At 38.5% G+C, this 12,517-nt stretch overlaps 1 protein-coding gene across 1 annotated transcript in view; it reads right to left on the bottom strand.

The window, feature by feature from the left end:
• LOC121398310 overlaps positions 1-12,517 on the bottom strand; it is a 54,283-nt gene that overhangs the window by 14,467 nt on the left and 27,299 nt on the right. The window lies entirely within an intron of this gene.

Here is a 12,517-nt window from a genome sequence, read left to right as displayed (position 1 = left end):
TACAATAGAATAAGCCAATAGAAATGCACTTTTATGTTAATTTTTATCTCCAGATGAAAAGTAAAGGGGCAGTTCACCTTCACAAAACTTATTCTCAAATAGTATGAATCAATTAATTACTTTTTTCCTCCCAATATTGTTATATTTTTCTAAAATGTTCATTTGTGTAATATTTCCTAATGTCAGCTTTTTTAACAACTAGAGTCTGATACATGAGTTGGTACATTGTTTATCAGGATCAACCCTTCTGAGCACACTCCCAGAGCTTTAAGTACATCTATAAGAGAGCGGCCATTACAAAAGAAAGAGTTGCTCTATTGTGAAACAGAAGAAGGAATCTGAAATTGCCTTGAAAAGCTGAAAAAATATGATATCATATAATAAACTTTTTTATATATATCTCAATATGTATATATATGTTAAAAAATTCTGTGCATGAAATATAAACTGGACACACCTCAATGTTCAATTAGAAGAAAGTGTGGAATATTATATTTAATTTAAGGCTTCCAGTCTGCTTATTTGCAGACACATGAACTTATGAAAATCCCAGTGATCACTGACTCTTGCTGTTATCCAAAATGCTCGGGACCAGGGTTTTTTCCATAATTTGATATGGATTTCCATGCTTTAAATAATTTCCATACTAAAACATAATGTAAACATTGAATAAACCCAACTATCTTGTTTTCACTTCAATAAGGATTAATTATATCTTAGTTGGGATCAAATACAATGTACTTTTTTTATTATTACAGAGAAAAAGGAAATCATTAAAAAAAATATTAAGTATTTGATTAGAACAGGGTCTATGGGAGATGGCCATCCTATAATATGGAACTTTCTGGATAATGGGTTTCCTGTTCCACATTAGTCAGGAGAAGTTGTCCCTGAGTGCCATGTAGGCATCTCCTTTCCTTCTCTCAGTTGTCCCCAGTACCAGTTCTAGGAGGGAACATGTACAGTAGGGAATATCTTTACTGAGCATGTGCTGGCCCAATCCCAATGGGGGCGCCTGAAAGACTGGAAGAAGTTCAGACTGTGCTGCATATTTTGAAGAAAAGGAACCCAAGCCTGGGGTTACAGGTAAACACCTAGAATCATTCAGGGTGCTCAAGAACTTGGCATAATTTTAAACCCACTTAATATATTTACTCAATGTACAGTTCACTGGAAAGCTCATTCCAATTGTAGAAGAATGGTGGAAAAGCCCTTTAAATGTTTAATGGTATATCATTGTCACAGTAAACGCTCCATTTTGCCTGAAACAATGTAAGTAGAACTTGAGAGCAGCTCCAGAGAGGTCCCAACTATTAAATCTGTCCCTTGTCCAACAAGCTTTATAGTTCAATGGGGGGGCTAGATGTCTCAGAACTAGTTATGGGCGAATAAATTCGACTAGCACAAATTCTTGGCGAATTTCCGTGTTTCGCCGCCGGTGATTAAATTCGCGAATCTCCCGCGAAAATTCGCTAGCGTCAATTTCCGATTTTGTGTGAAACTGTTCGAATTTCATTATTTTTTCGTGAAACTGTTCGAATTTCACATTTTTTTAATTTTATTTATTTTTTGTGATATTTTGCAGTTTCGACCTTTTGCAAAAAATTTCCGAATTTCCAGCAAAATTCGCAAATTTTTTGGCAAAGCAAAACGGGAGAGATTCGCCCATTACTACACAGGACATGAGGGTGTTTGAGATCCCTGCAAGGAAGACTATCAAGATGATCATTAAATACAAAACATGTGCTATAGCTACTTACATCTGGCACTCGTATATACCATCTGAGACACAGGGAGACCATTGTGCAATAGGGATGTCGCGGACTGTTCGCCCGCGAACTAATTCGCGCGAACATCGACTATTCGCGTTCGGCGAATGTTCGCGAACGTCGCGCGACGTTCGCCAATTTGGGTTCGCCTTAGCTGGCGCTTATTTTTGCCCTCTCACCCCAGACCAGCAGATACATGGCAGCCAATCAGGAAGCTCTCCCTCCTGGACCACCCCCACACCCCCTGGACCACTCCCCTTCCATATATAAACTGAAGCCCTGCAGCGTTTTTTCATTCTGCCTGTGTGTGCTTGGAAGAGCTAGTGTAGGGAGAGAGCTGTTGAGTGATTTGAGGGACAGTTGATAGTAACTTTGCTGGCTAGTAATCTACTTGATACTGCTCTGTATTGTAGGGACAGAACTCTGCAGGGATTTGAGGGACATTTTAGGTTAGGTAGCTTTGCTGGCTAGTAATCTACCTTCTACTGCAGTGCTCTGTATGTAGCTGCTGTGGGCAGCTGTCCTGCTGCTGATCTCTCATCTGCATCTGTTCTTCAAACAACTGCCACTTAGCTGTCTAAATATCAATAATAATACCGTCTCCAGAAACACCACCCGAGTGACGTTTTTCAAGCAGCAATAATATATTCCGTATCCAACGGCTGTAGTGTATACGTTGACCTTGCAGGCATTATTTGCCCAGTCTTTAACCAAGTGCCACCTAGCTGTGTGAGCTTTTTCACATTCCGTGTCCAGAAACATCACCTGAGTGACGTAGTGTGATTTCTGCCCTTTACAGCACAAAACGCAGCGCTGTGTCAACAATGGATTTTTCAGATACATTTTTGCCCTTGATCCCCCTCTGGCATGCCACTGTCCAGGTCGTTGCACCCTTTAAACAACTTTAAAATCATTTTTCTGGCCAGAAATGTCTTTTCTAGCTTTTAAAATTCGCCTTCCCATTGAAGTCTATGGGGTTCGCGACGTTCGCGAACTATTCGCATGTTTTGTCGCAAGTTCGCGAATATGTTCGCGAACATTTTTTCCGCCGTTCGCTACATCCCTATTGTGCAAGCAAAGAGAAGAGAAAGCTGTTCCAAAAACAAAGAAGAGCATGTTATATTTATATTCTATCCTGCCTTAAATAGGGACATCTGCTCCCACCATGTCCATAGTTTTTTGCAGTAAAAGGTCACTATTTAATACCATTTTCTAAAGCCACTATGGTTTTTGTGTCAAATGGAAATATTAAGTGTAAAACAATAAGTATTTTGATTTTCTAAAAATATTTACCCACTCTGCTAGAAATTTTGGTTTTATACAAGTTGTTCTTTCCAGGCTCAACTCAACCTCAACTTCCTTTGCTACTCTGCTAAGTTTACTTTTACAATCTTGTTATAAGAGATGTGGCAAAGCACAAAAACTGTGCAAATCTGCAAATATAAAGCACTTTATATCTTCTAGGCCATTAAAGGACAAGGAAAGTCAATCGCAACCAAAGTTATTATCCCAGGAGATGCCTCGCTGCCACTTTCTCAACAACATAACTGCACCCCCCCCCCTACAGACCTGTTTCTTTCTTTTACAAGCCTGTTTGTAGAATCTGTGAGTGCCTGACATTTTCTGTTTGGTTGGGTACTTTCACCTTGAGCTGTAGGTCTGGGGCATGTGCACCCAGACCCCATGTACTACTGGTGAGATCACAAATTCATTGGCCCCACATTGGGAATTTCTTTCTTTTGAAAGATTATCTTTATTGGTTTTTGAACATAATATGAAGTAAGAAAGAAAGAAAGAAAGAGGAAGAAGGAAAGAAGATAGGAGGGTGGGCATTCCCTTTATACATGTGCTTGTATCTTACAGTACAAAACCCGGTTAGCAACTTTCATTGTCCCCAAGTTACACCCCACCTGTCCCAAATTTTCTTGAACTTTTCTGGGAATCCACGCATCATATATGTTAGTTTGTTGCTCGGAAGACTGTCGTTAATAATTTTTATCCAGAATGTTAGGGTAGGAGGTTCCAGGGCTTTCCATGTGAGCAAAATAGCTTTCTTAGCATAATATAAGAGCTGCTGTAAACACAACCTGTCACCAGATGGAAGACTTAGTTCCTCTAGATGGCCCAGTAGACAGAATGCTGGTGTCCGAATAGCTGGGAGTCCCAGAGAGGTATTAGTAAATGTAAGCATTGCAGTCCAGTATTGCTGAATTTTAGGGCACTCACAAAATACATGCATATAAGTTCCACAATCAGCATTACATTTTAAACACAAGTCTGAGTTCCCTTGGTATATTTGGTTTCTGGTATTTGTCCTACAATGTCTTTCCAGGATTCTTCATCAAAGAATGGAAAGTCTTGGGCCAATTTATGTCTAGACCTCATGGCGCAGGGTTATACAGCTTGTTAATATGTTGAATATTTAATAAAAATCAAGTTTTTTACCAATGAATTGATGACCAGGCGATTCCTTGAGTGATCCGAAGAGTGCGCTGTCCAGGATTTTGGTGTGTGCAGTATTGCGTTTCCCTTAGCGACGGACTCAGGGCAGCTGCACCTGGGTCCGGGTAAGACATTATATCCTTACATATTTGGGAAGCTGAATCGGGTGATTTTACGAGGGGTCTGGGGCTTTGCGCACCGGGACCAACAAACCTTAAGGGTGAGCCCAAACCGGTATTAAGCGTATTTTAAAAATCAAATAAATAAATTAATGTACAATAAATAATAAATAAAAAGTATACCACAGGACTCGCAGGGAGAGAAAATATTTTTTGAATCCCAATAAGCAACGCTGAGAATTCTTTTGTGATACAGTTAAGCCACCATCAGGCATACACCAGTAGACTGGCATAATAGTAAAGTTGGGACGGGCCAGTTTTCCTTTTTTGACCGGTGATTGGAGCATCTGCATGCTGATTCTGGGATGCTCACCCGCTCAGATGAACCCTCTAACACAGGCATCTAGTTGTTTGAACCATACTTTGGGGAGTATACACGGTGCATTATGAAAGCATATAAGAATTATAGGGTAGAAATGATATTTATTCGACCAGGAATGGTTAGTGGCAGACTTGACCAGTGTTGTATTTTCATTTTAAAAGAACGTAATATTGGAGCTAGATTCAATTCAGAATATTGCCTGGGATCCCTATGAATTACAATACCTAAATAGATAAAGGAGGACACCACTGCATTTGGGGTCCATGTTGTGGGCCCCTAGCATTTCCAGGGTCAATGGGAAAAACTACAGATTTTGCCCAGTTGACCCGGAGGCCTGAAAAGTTCCCAAATTTTCTTGACCACAGCAAGGAGCTCAGATTGAGAAACCTTGGCATTGGCTGGATATACCAGCATGTCATCTGCATATAGCGAAATTTTTTCCTCCAGTCTGAGTCCCTCAATTCATGGGTTATTACGTATTTGGATGGCCAGTGGTTCTATAGCTAGGGCGAATAAAAATGGGGACAGGGGGCATATCTGTCTGGTTCCCTTAGCCAGAGGAAATTCCTAAGACAGTTCTGTAATTACCAGTAGTCTAGCTTTCGGAGAGTCATATAATGCTTTCACTCATTGGATATATTGATCACCCAGCCTGTATCGCTGTAGAAGGTCCAGAGTTAGGGCCACTCCACAGTGTCAAAGGCTTTCTCCGTGGCTAATGATACCACCACCCTTTCCCCGTGACACTATGGTTAGCCGAAATGTTTGCAAAGAGTCACCTAATATTTATATCAGTGGTTCTGCTGGGCATAAATCCGGTCTGATCAGGGTGTATTAAGTGCTCAATTACTTTTTTTTTTATTTCAAATTCTTTATTTATAATTTTAACAAGGAAGGGGTACAGAAAAGAAAGGAGAGGGTTGTGAAAGAAAGGAATATTTGTAATAAACATTTACACATTCCTAACATTTAAATCAGCAAGTCCGACAATGAGTCATAGCTTAATTAAAAAAGTGATATCGTTTTATACAAAAAAAAATCAATAGATTACAGCAACAAGTCTATATTGTGAGTGGGGCTACACATGAATACTTATTACATAAACTATTCTTCTTGATAATGAATAATAAAATAATTACTCTAACAATTATTTCTGAGGAAATCTAACCAGGGAGACCAAATTGTCCAGTAACTGGCACTGTCATTATTCATCAAATGTGATATTTCCTCTAGTTTTCTAATTTCTTCCATATTAGTTAACCAGTCTTTGTATGTGGGAGGATTGACTGATTTCCATTTCTTAGGAATTAGAGCTTTCGCTGCTTGTAAAAGGTGAAGCGTAAGAGGATGAGTTATCATATCATTAGTACCTGGTAAGATATTCAGCATAACAACAGGGTGGTCTTGTATCATGATATTAAGTTGTGTTATCTTGTTTATAGCTTCTGATATATCACTCCAAAATTTAACCAAAATGGGGCATGAAAACCATATGTGGATATTGGTTCCTTCAGCCTGATTACACCTCCAACACTTGTTTGAGCTGTTAGGATACATTCTTTTCAATCTAGCAGGAGTGCAATGCCACCTAGTGATTAATTTATAAATTGATTCATTAGTTCTGGAAGCTCTTGAGGTTTTATGAATATTCTTGAAGATTTTTTCCCACAGATACCCTGGTAAAGTTATCTGCAGTTCAATTTCCCACGTCTTACAAAAAGTTATGTTACATAGGGGTTTTGCCTCTAATAAGAGTTTATAGAACTTAGAAAGCAGTTTGTCAGTAACTGAATGTGTAGATAATAGTAATTCCCATGAGGTTTCAGGTCTCTGCCAGTCGTTACATATTCTAGATTGGATGTGGGAATGAAGTTGGTTATAACCCCATAAATCACATGGGTGTTGCCCCCAACGTTTTTGGATTTCAGCTAAAGGGATCATTTAATTATTTTTAATGAAGTTTGTGTCTCTGTTTCCCAATTTCCCCCACCTGGTGAAAGCACCTTTCTCTAAACTAGGGGGAAAGTTTGGGTTAAACAATAAAGGTTGAAGTACATAAGGAGGGCTGGTTAGCTTATATGATTCCTTGTTTTTATACCATGTTTTCAAAGTCGCCCCAACCAATGGGTGTTGGCTTATTTCCCTAGGTAGATTTCCACTTTCCATCCACAGATTATTTATGATAGGGTCATCAAATAGACTCTGTTCTAAGACACACCAGTCTTTCTTTACCTTGTCAGAGGCCCAAGAGAGGATGCGAGCCAGGTGTACTGCCAAGTAGTAAAGGTAAGTATCTGGTAAACCCAGACCTGCTTTTCTTTTGGGTAAAATTAGTAAATGATTAGTAAATGATGTTTCGGATTTTTCCCATTCCAAATGAATCTCAATATTAGTGATTTAACTGAGGTGAAAAAGGAATGAGGAACCCAGACAGGCATGACTTGGAAATGGTAAAGTAATTTTGGAATTAATATCATTTTTATAGATTGTATTTACCCGAACCAAGACAGATGTAACTTATTCCAATTTTCTACCATTTTTTGGAGGGAAAGTAATAATGGAATATAATTGTCTTGATAGGATTTGTCCAGATCAGCTCTAATTTTAATGCCCAAATATGTAAGGAATGGTTGAGCCCATTTAAATGAGAAATTCTGTTTAATTACTTTGGCTTGATACTCTGGAATATTTATGTTTAAAATTTCAGATTTAGTATAATTAACCTTAAAATTGGACAGGTCCCCAAAGGTTTTCATCAGCGAAACTATGTTAGGAAGAGATGTGATGGGTTTGGTAATGCACATTAGTAGATCATCTGCAAATGCAATGCACTTGTATTCTTTACCTGCAGCTACAATTCCTGAAATATTGGGGTTATTTCTGATTTGTGACAGTAATGTTTCCATAACTAATATAAAGAGAATTGGTGAAAGCGGGCAGCCTTGCCTCGTTCCATTGACGATTCGGAGAGTTGGGGACAATATGTCATTCACTCTAATTCTTGCTGTGGGTTTTTTGTAGAGTGTTATAATTCTTTGTCTAATAATAGGGCCCAAACCAAATCCGGCTAAAGTCTTGTCAAGGAAAAGCCATGAGACCCTGTCAAATGCTTTCTCCGCATCTGTGGTAAGTATCAGTGAAGGTATGTTTTTCATTTGTGCATATCAAATTAACGACATAACTTTAAATGTTTTGTCTTTCCCTTCTCATTTAGGAACAAAACCAGCTTGATCTGAATGAATCAAGAGGGGTAAGTATGTTTTTAGGCTATTGCTTATTATCTTGGCATATATTTTCATATCCAAATTGATCAGAGATATGGGTCTATAGCTAGTGCATAGTTGGGGATCTTTTCCCGGTTTTGGAATTATGGTGATATAAGCTTCTTGAGCTTGGGGGTGAAAATCATTTGTCTCTAGTGATAAAATTATAGTATCGAAGGAGAAGGGGGATGATATCTTTTTTAAATGCTTTACAGAACAATGCGGTATAGCTGTCAGGTCCAGGGCTTTTCCTTGAAGGAAGGGAGTCTATGCATTCTTCTATTTCATTGTAAGTGAAGGGATCCTCTAATAGTTGAGCTTGTTCTAGGGAAATTTGAGGAAGACCTGCCTCATCTATAAATTTCTCTATACTAGCAGTCTGATCAGTCTGAGGTGAAGGTGTCTTGAGTTTATAGAGGGACTGATAATAATCCTGAAAAGCATTAGCAATTCCTTTTGTATTATAGTGAGTCTTATCGTTATCCTTAATAGTTATAATGTGTGTGTGGGGTTGTAGTTTTTTAAGTGAATTAGCAAAATGTTTAGTACATTTATCATTTAGTTCGTAATTTTTTTGTTTAACCCTCATATAGGCTTTTTGAACCTTCTGGTCTAATATAGCCTTTAGTTGCAGCGTCTTACTCTCTAAATTGGTTAAGGTTTTTTGGGCAAGTATCCTTTTATGAGTTTGTTCTAATGCTGCTATGTCCTGTAATAATTCCTTTATCTGTTTCTCTCTTTCTTTTTTAATGGCCAATAATTTTCCTCTCAAGACACATTTAAGGGTTTCCCAAAGTGTCGCTGGTGATGTGTGCGGGGTGTTATTTATTTGAACTGTTTGTGATAACCAGGATTGAATTTGTTGACGTCTATCATCTGTGTAACAGTTTCATTAAGCCGCCAATTAAAAACGGCTTTCAATCTGTTTGGGAGAAGAAACAATGTAATTACTGGGCAATGATCCGATAAAATAGAAGTTCCTATTGCAGCTATTGTAAATAAATGGAGCCAAGATTGTGAAACAAAGACATAGTCAATCCTAGAATAAACAGAATGAACTTTAGAAAAATGCGTGAAGTCTTTTTTTGTAGGGTTTAGAACTTTCCACACATCCACCAACTGCAACTCCGTGAGTACTTGTTTAACTTCTTTCAAACCCTTAAAAGAGATGCTACTCTTCTTGGATGATGTATCAGACAAGGGGTTAAGCGTAAGATTAAAGTCTCCACCTAGTATCAAAATACCTTCCTTAAAGTTGTCCAATACTTTCAGAAAGTGTTTGATGTAGTTTACCTGTCCTGTATTAGGAACATATACATTAGCTATTGTGCACACCTGATCAGCTAGTCTTCCTTTTATTATAATAAACCACCGTTCTTTGTCCGCTAATGTGTCTAAAAGTTGAAAAGGTAAATCCTTATGGATTAATGTTAAGACCCCTAGGGATTTCTTAACAGGATTGTTACTCATATATAAATATGTGGGGGTAAGATTTAAGGTACAAAGCAGGTAGGTGGTTTTCTTTAAAATGCGTCTCCTGAAACATAACTATTTTGGCCTTATATGTTTTGCATACATGGAAAATTTGGGCTCTTTTCACAGGTTCATTGATCCCATTCACATTAAAATAAAGAACTGTATATTCTATATTATTTGCATCAGCCATGGTCTAAAAACTGAAATCTTTTCCATATGGAACAAAAACGCTCAAACTCATTGTCAGCTTGCAAGATGTGGGATAGAAACAGGGGAAGAAAACAATGTGCAATCAACACACCCGTAATGTAAAGGAGGATTGTGGGAGAGAGCAAATGCCGCGGTAGACTTACTGGGGCCGAAGCCCTTAGCTGGGGGGGGTGTAATAGCGGCTAAGGTGTATAACACCATGTTCTTTGGGGGTTAGTGGTTGGCTAGGAGTAAAGATAGTCCAAGTAGTTGTGTAGTATGACCCACGGTTAACTGACCAGGTCCAGCCAAGCTGAAAAAGTTGATTTCTAGATAAGGGAGAATGTGGGGAAAGGTATGAGGGCCACTATTTGGCCATGAAGAAGAAACGAACAAAGCAAAAATCGGAACAACAGATAACAACTAAATAACTTGTGAGAGAACCACTACTGTATATCAAGCTTTTAAATACCTTTCAATAGAAAAAATTGAGAAAAAATTGTATATTAAGGCGAGTAAATATAAAATTAACATGTTAAGATTAACAAAGGTCCAGGGCCAGATGGTATTCATCCCAGGGTAATTAGCGAGCTTAGCTCTGTGATTGCCAAACCTCTTTACTTAATTTTTCAAGAATCATTGAGATCTGGCATAGTGCCGAGAGACTGGCGAATTGCTAATGTGGTGCCTCTATTCAAAAAAGGATCCTGTTCTCAGCCTCAAAACTATAGGCCAGTTAGTCTGACATCAGTGGTAGGAAAGCTTTTCGAAGGGTTAATAAAGGATAAGATACTGGACTTCATAGCAAATCATAATACTATGAGTTTGTGCCAGCATGGTTTTATGCGTAATAGATCTTGCCAGACTACGGTAACTTAATTTCTTTTTATGAGAATGTAAGTAGAGACCTCGATTATGGGATGGCAGTGGATGTGATTTACTTAGATTTTGCTAAAGCATTTGATACAGTGCCACACAAAATGTTACTGGTTAAATTAAGGAATGTTGGCCTGGATCATAGTATTTGTACCTGGATAGAGAACTGGCTAAAAGATAGACTACAAAGAGTGGTAGTAAATGGAACATTTTCTAATTGGACCAGTGTTGTTAGTGAAGTACCGCAGGGCTCTGTACTAGGTCCCTTGCTTTTCAACTTGTTTATTAATGACCTGGAGGTGGCCATTGAAAGTACTGTTTCTATTTTTGCAGATGATACTAAATTGTGCAGAACTATAGGTTCCATGCAGGATGCTGCCACTTTGCACAGTGATTTGTCTAAACTGGAAAACTGGGCAGAAAACTGGAAAATGAGGTTCAATGTTGATAAATGCAAGGTTATGCACTTTGGCAAAAATAATATAAATGCAAGTTAAACACTAAATGGCAGTGTGTTGGGAGTTTCCTTAAAGGAGAAGGATCTAGGGGTCTTTGTAGATAACACGTTGTCTAATTCTGGGCAGTGTCATTCTGTGGCTACTAAAGCAAATAAAGTTCTGTCTTGCATAAAAAAGGGCATTAACTCAAGGGATGAAAAGATAATTATGCCTCTTTATAGGTCCCTGGTGAGGCCTCATCTGGAGTATGGGGGCAGTTTTGGACTCCAGTCCTTAAGAGGGATATAAATGAGCTGGAGAGAGTGCAGAGACTAAGTGCAACTAAATTGGTTAGAGGGACGGAAGACTTAAATTATGAGGGTAGACTGTGAAGGTTGGGGTTGTTTTCTCTGGAAAAAAGGCGCTTGTGAGGGGACATGATTACACTTTACAAGTACATTAGAGGACATTATAGACAAATGGCAGGGGACCTTTTTACCGATAAAGTGGATCACCGTACCAGAGGCCTCCCCTTTAGACTAGAAGAAAAGAACTTTCATTTGAAGCAACGTAGGGGGTTCATCACAGTCAGGACAGTGAGGTTGGGGAATGCACTGCCGGGTGATGTTGTGATGCTGATTCAGTTAATGCCTTTAAGAATGGTTTGGATGATTTTTTGGACAGACATAATATCAAAGGCTATTGTGATACTAAACTCTATAGTTAGTATAGGTATGTGTGTATATAGAATTTAATTAAAAGTAGAGAGGGGTGTATGTATGGATGCTGGGTTTTCATTTGGAGGGGTTGAACTTGATGGACTTTGTCTTTTTTCAACCCAATTTAACTATGTAACTATGTAACTATGTAAAAGCGTTTAAAATAGTTAAAAGTCTCTCATGTTAATTAGAAACGAAAAACAGAACAAAGAATCAGAACAGCGAAAATATTTGACATTATATATACTTCACCAATGACCCAGGATATAAGTTCAGACGGTCATGGAGGTCTTTTGTTCTCGTGAAACAAAGAAGATGTCTCTGGGAAATTTGAAGAAACATAGGTGAAGCTAAGTAAGTCTCAAGTTTTCTCTAGTCTTCTTGATGGTCTTGGTGTTCTTTTAGGAGTGTAGTTCTGTGACCATTCCCCTTGAAGATCGAAAGACAAATCTGATATTTTGCCGTGCTCTGGGATCCATCCTGGGAGGTCGATTTTAGGCAGACGAAGTTTTGTCATGAAAGTCTCAGTGTCCATTGGCGTGCGTATTACTGCAGAGTTGCCATCCTTGGTAGCAGATAGGGAAAAAGGGTATCCCCACCTATAGGGAATATTTTCAGTGAGAGATTTAGCATCTTACATTTAAATAGGGTAGTTCTTGACATGTCTTGGAAGAGTTTAATGATATTATCCTCATACGATAGGTTGGTAGTCTCTCTTGACTTCAACATGATTTCCTCCTTTAGAGAAAAATTATGTAGACAGCATAGGATGTCTCTTGGAGCGTTCAAAGGAGCCGCTTTAGGTTTCTGGACACTAAGAGCCCTATCAATCTGGATTTCTGTCT

This window comes from Xenopus laevis, chromosome 9_10L, assembly GCF_017654675.1.
Source record: "Xenopus laevis strain J_2021 chromosome 9_10L, Xenopus_laevis_v10.1, whole genome shotgun sequence".
Taxonomy (NCBI): Eukaryota; Metazoa; Chordata; class Amphibia; order Anura; family Pipidae; genus Xenopus; species Xenopus laevis.
Note: the sequence above shows the minus strand (reverse complement) of the source record. Positions and strands in the feature narration are given on the sequence as shown.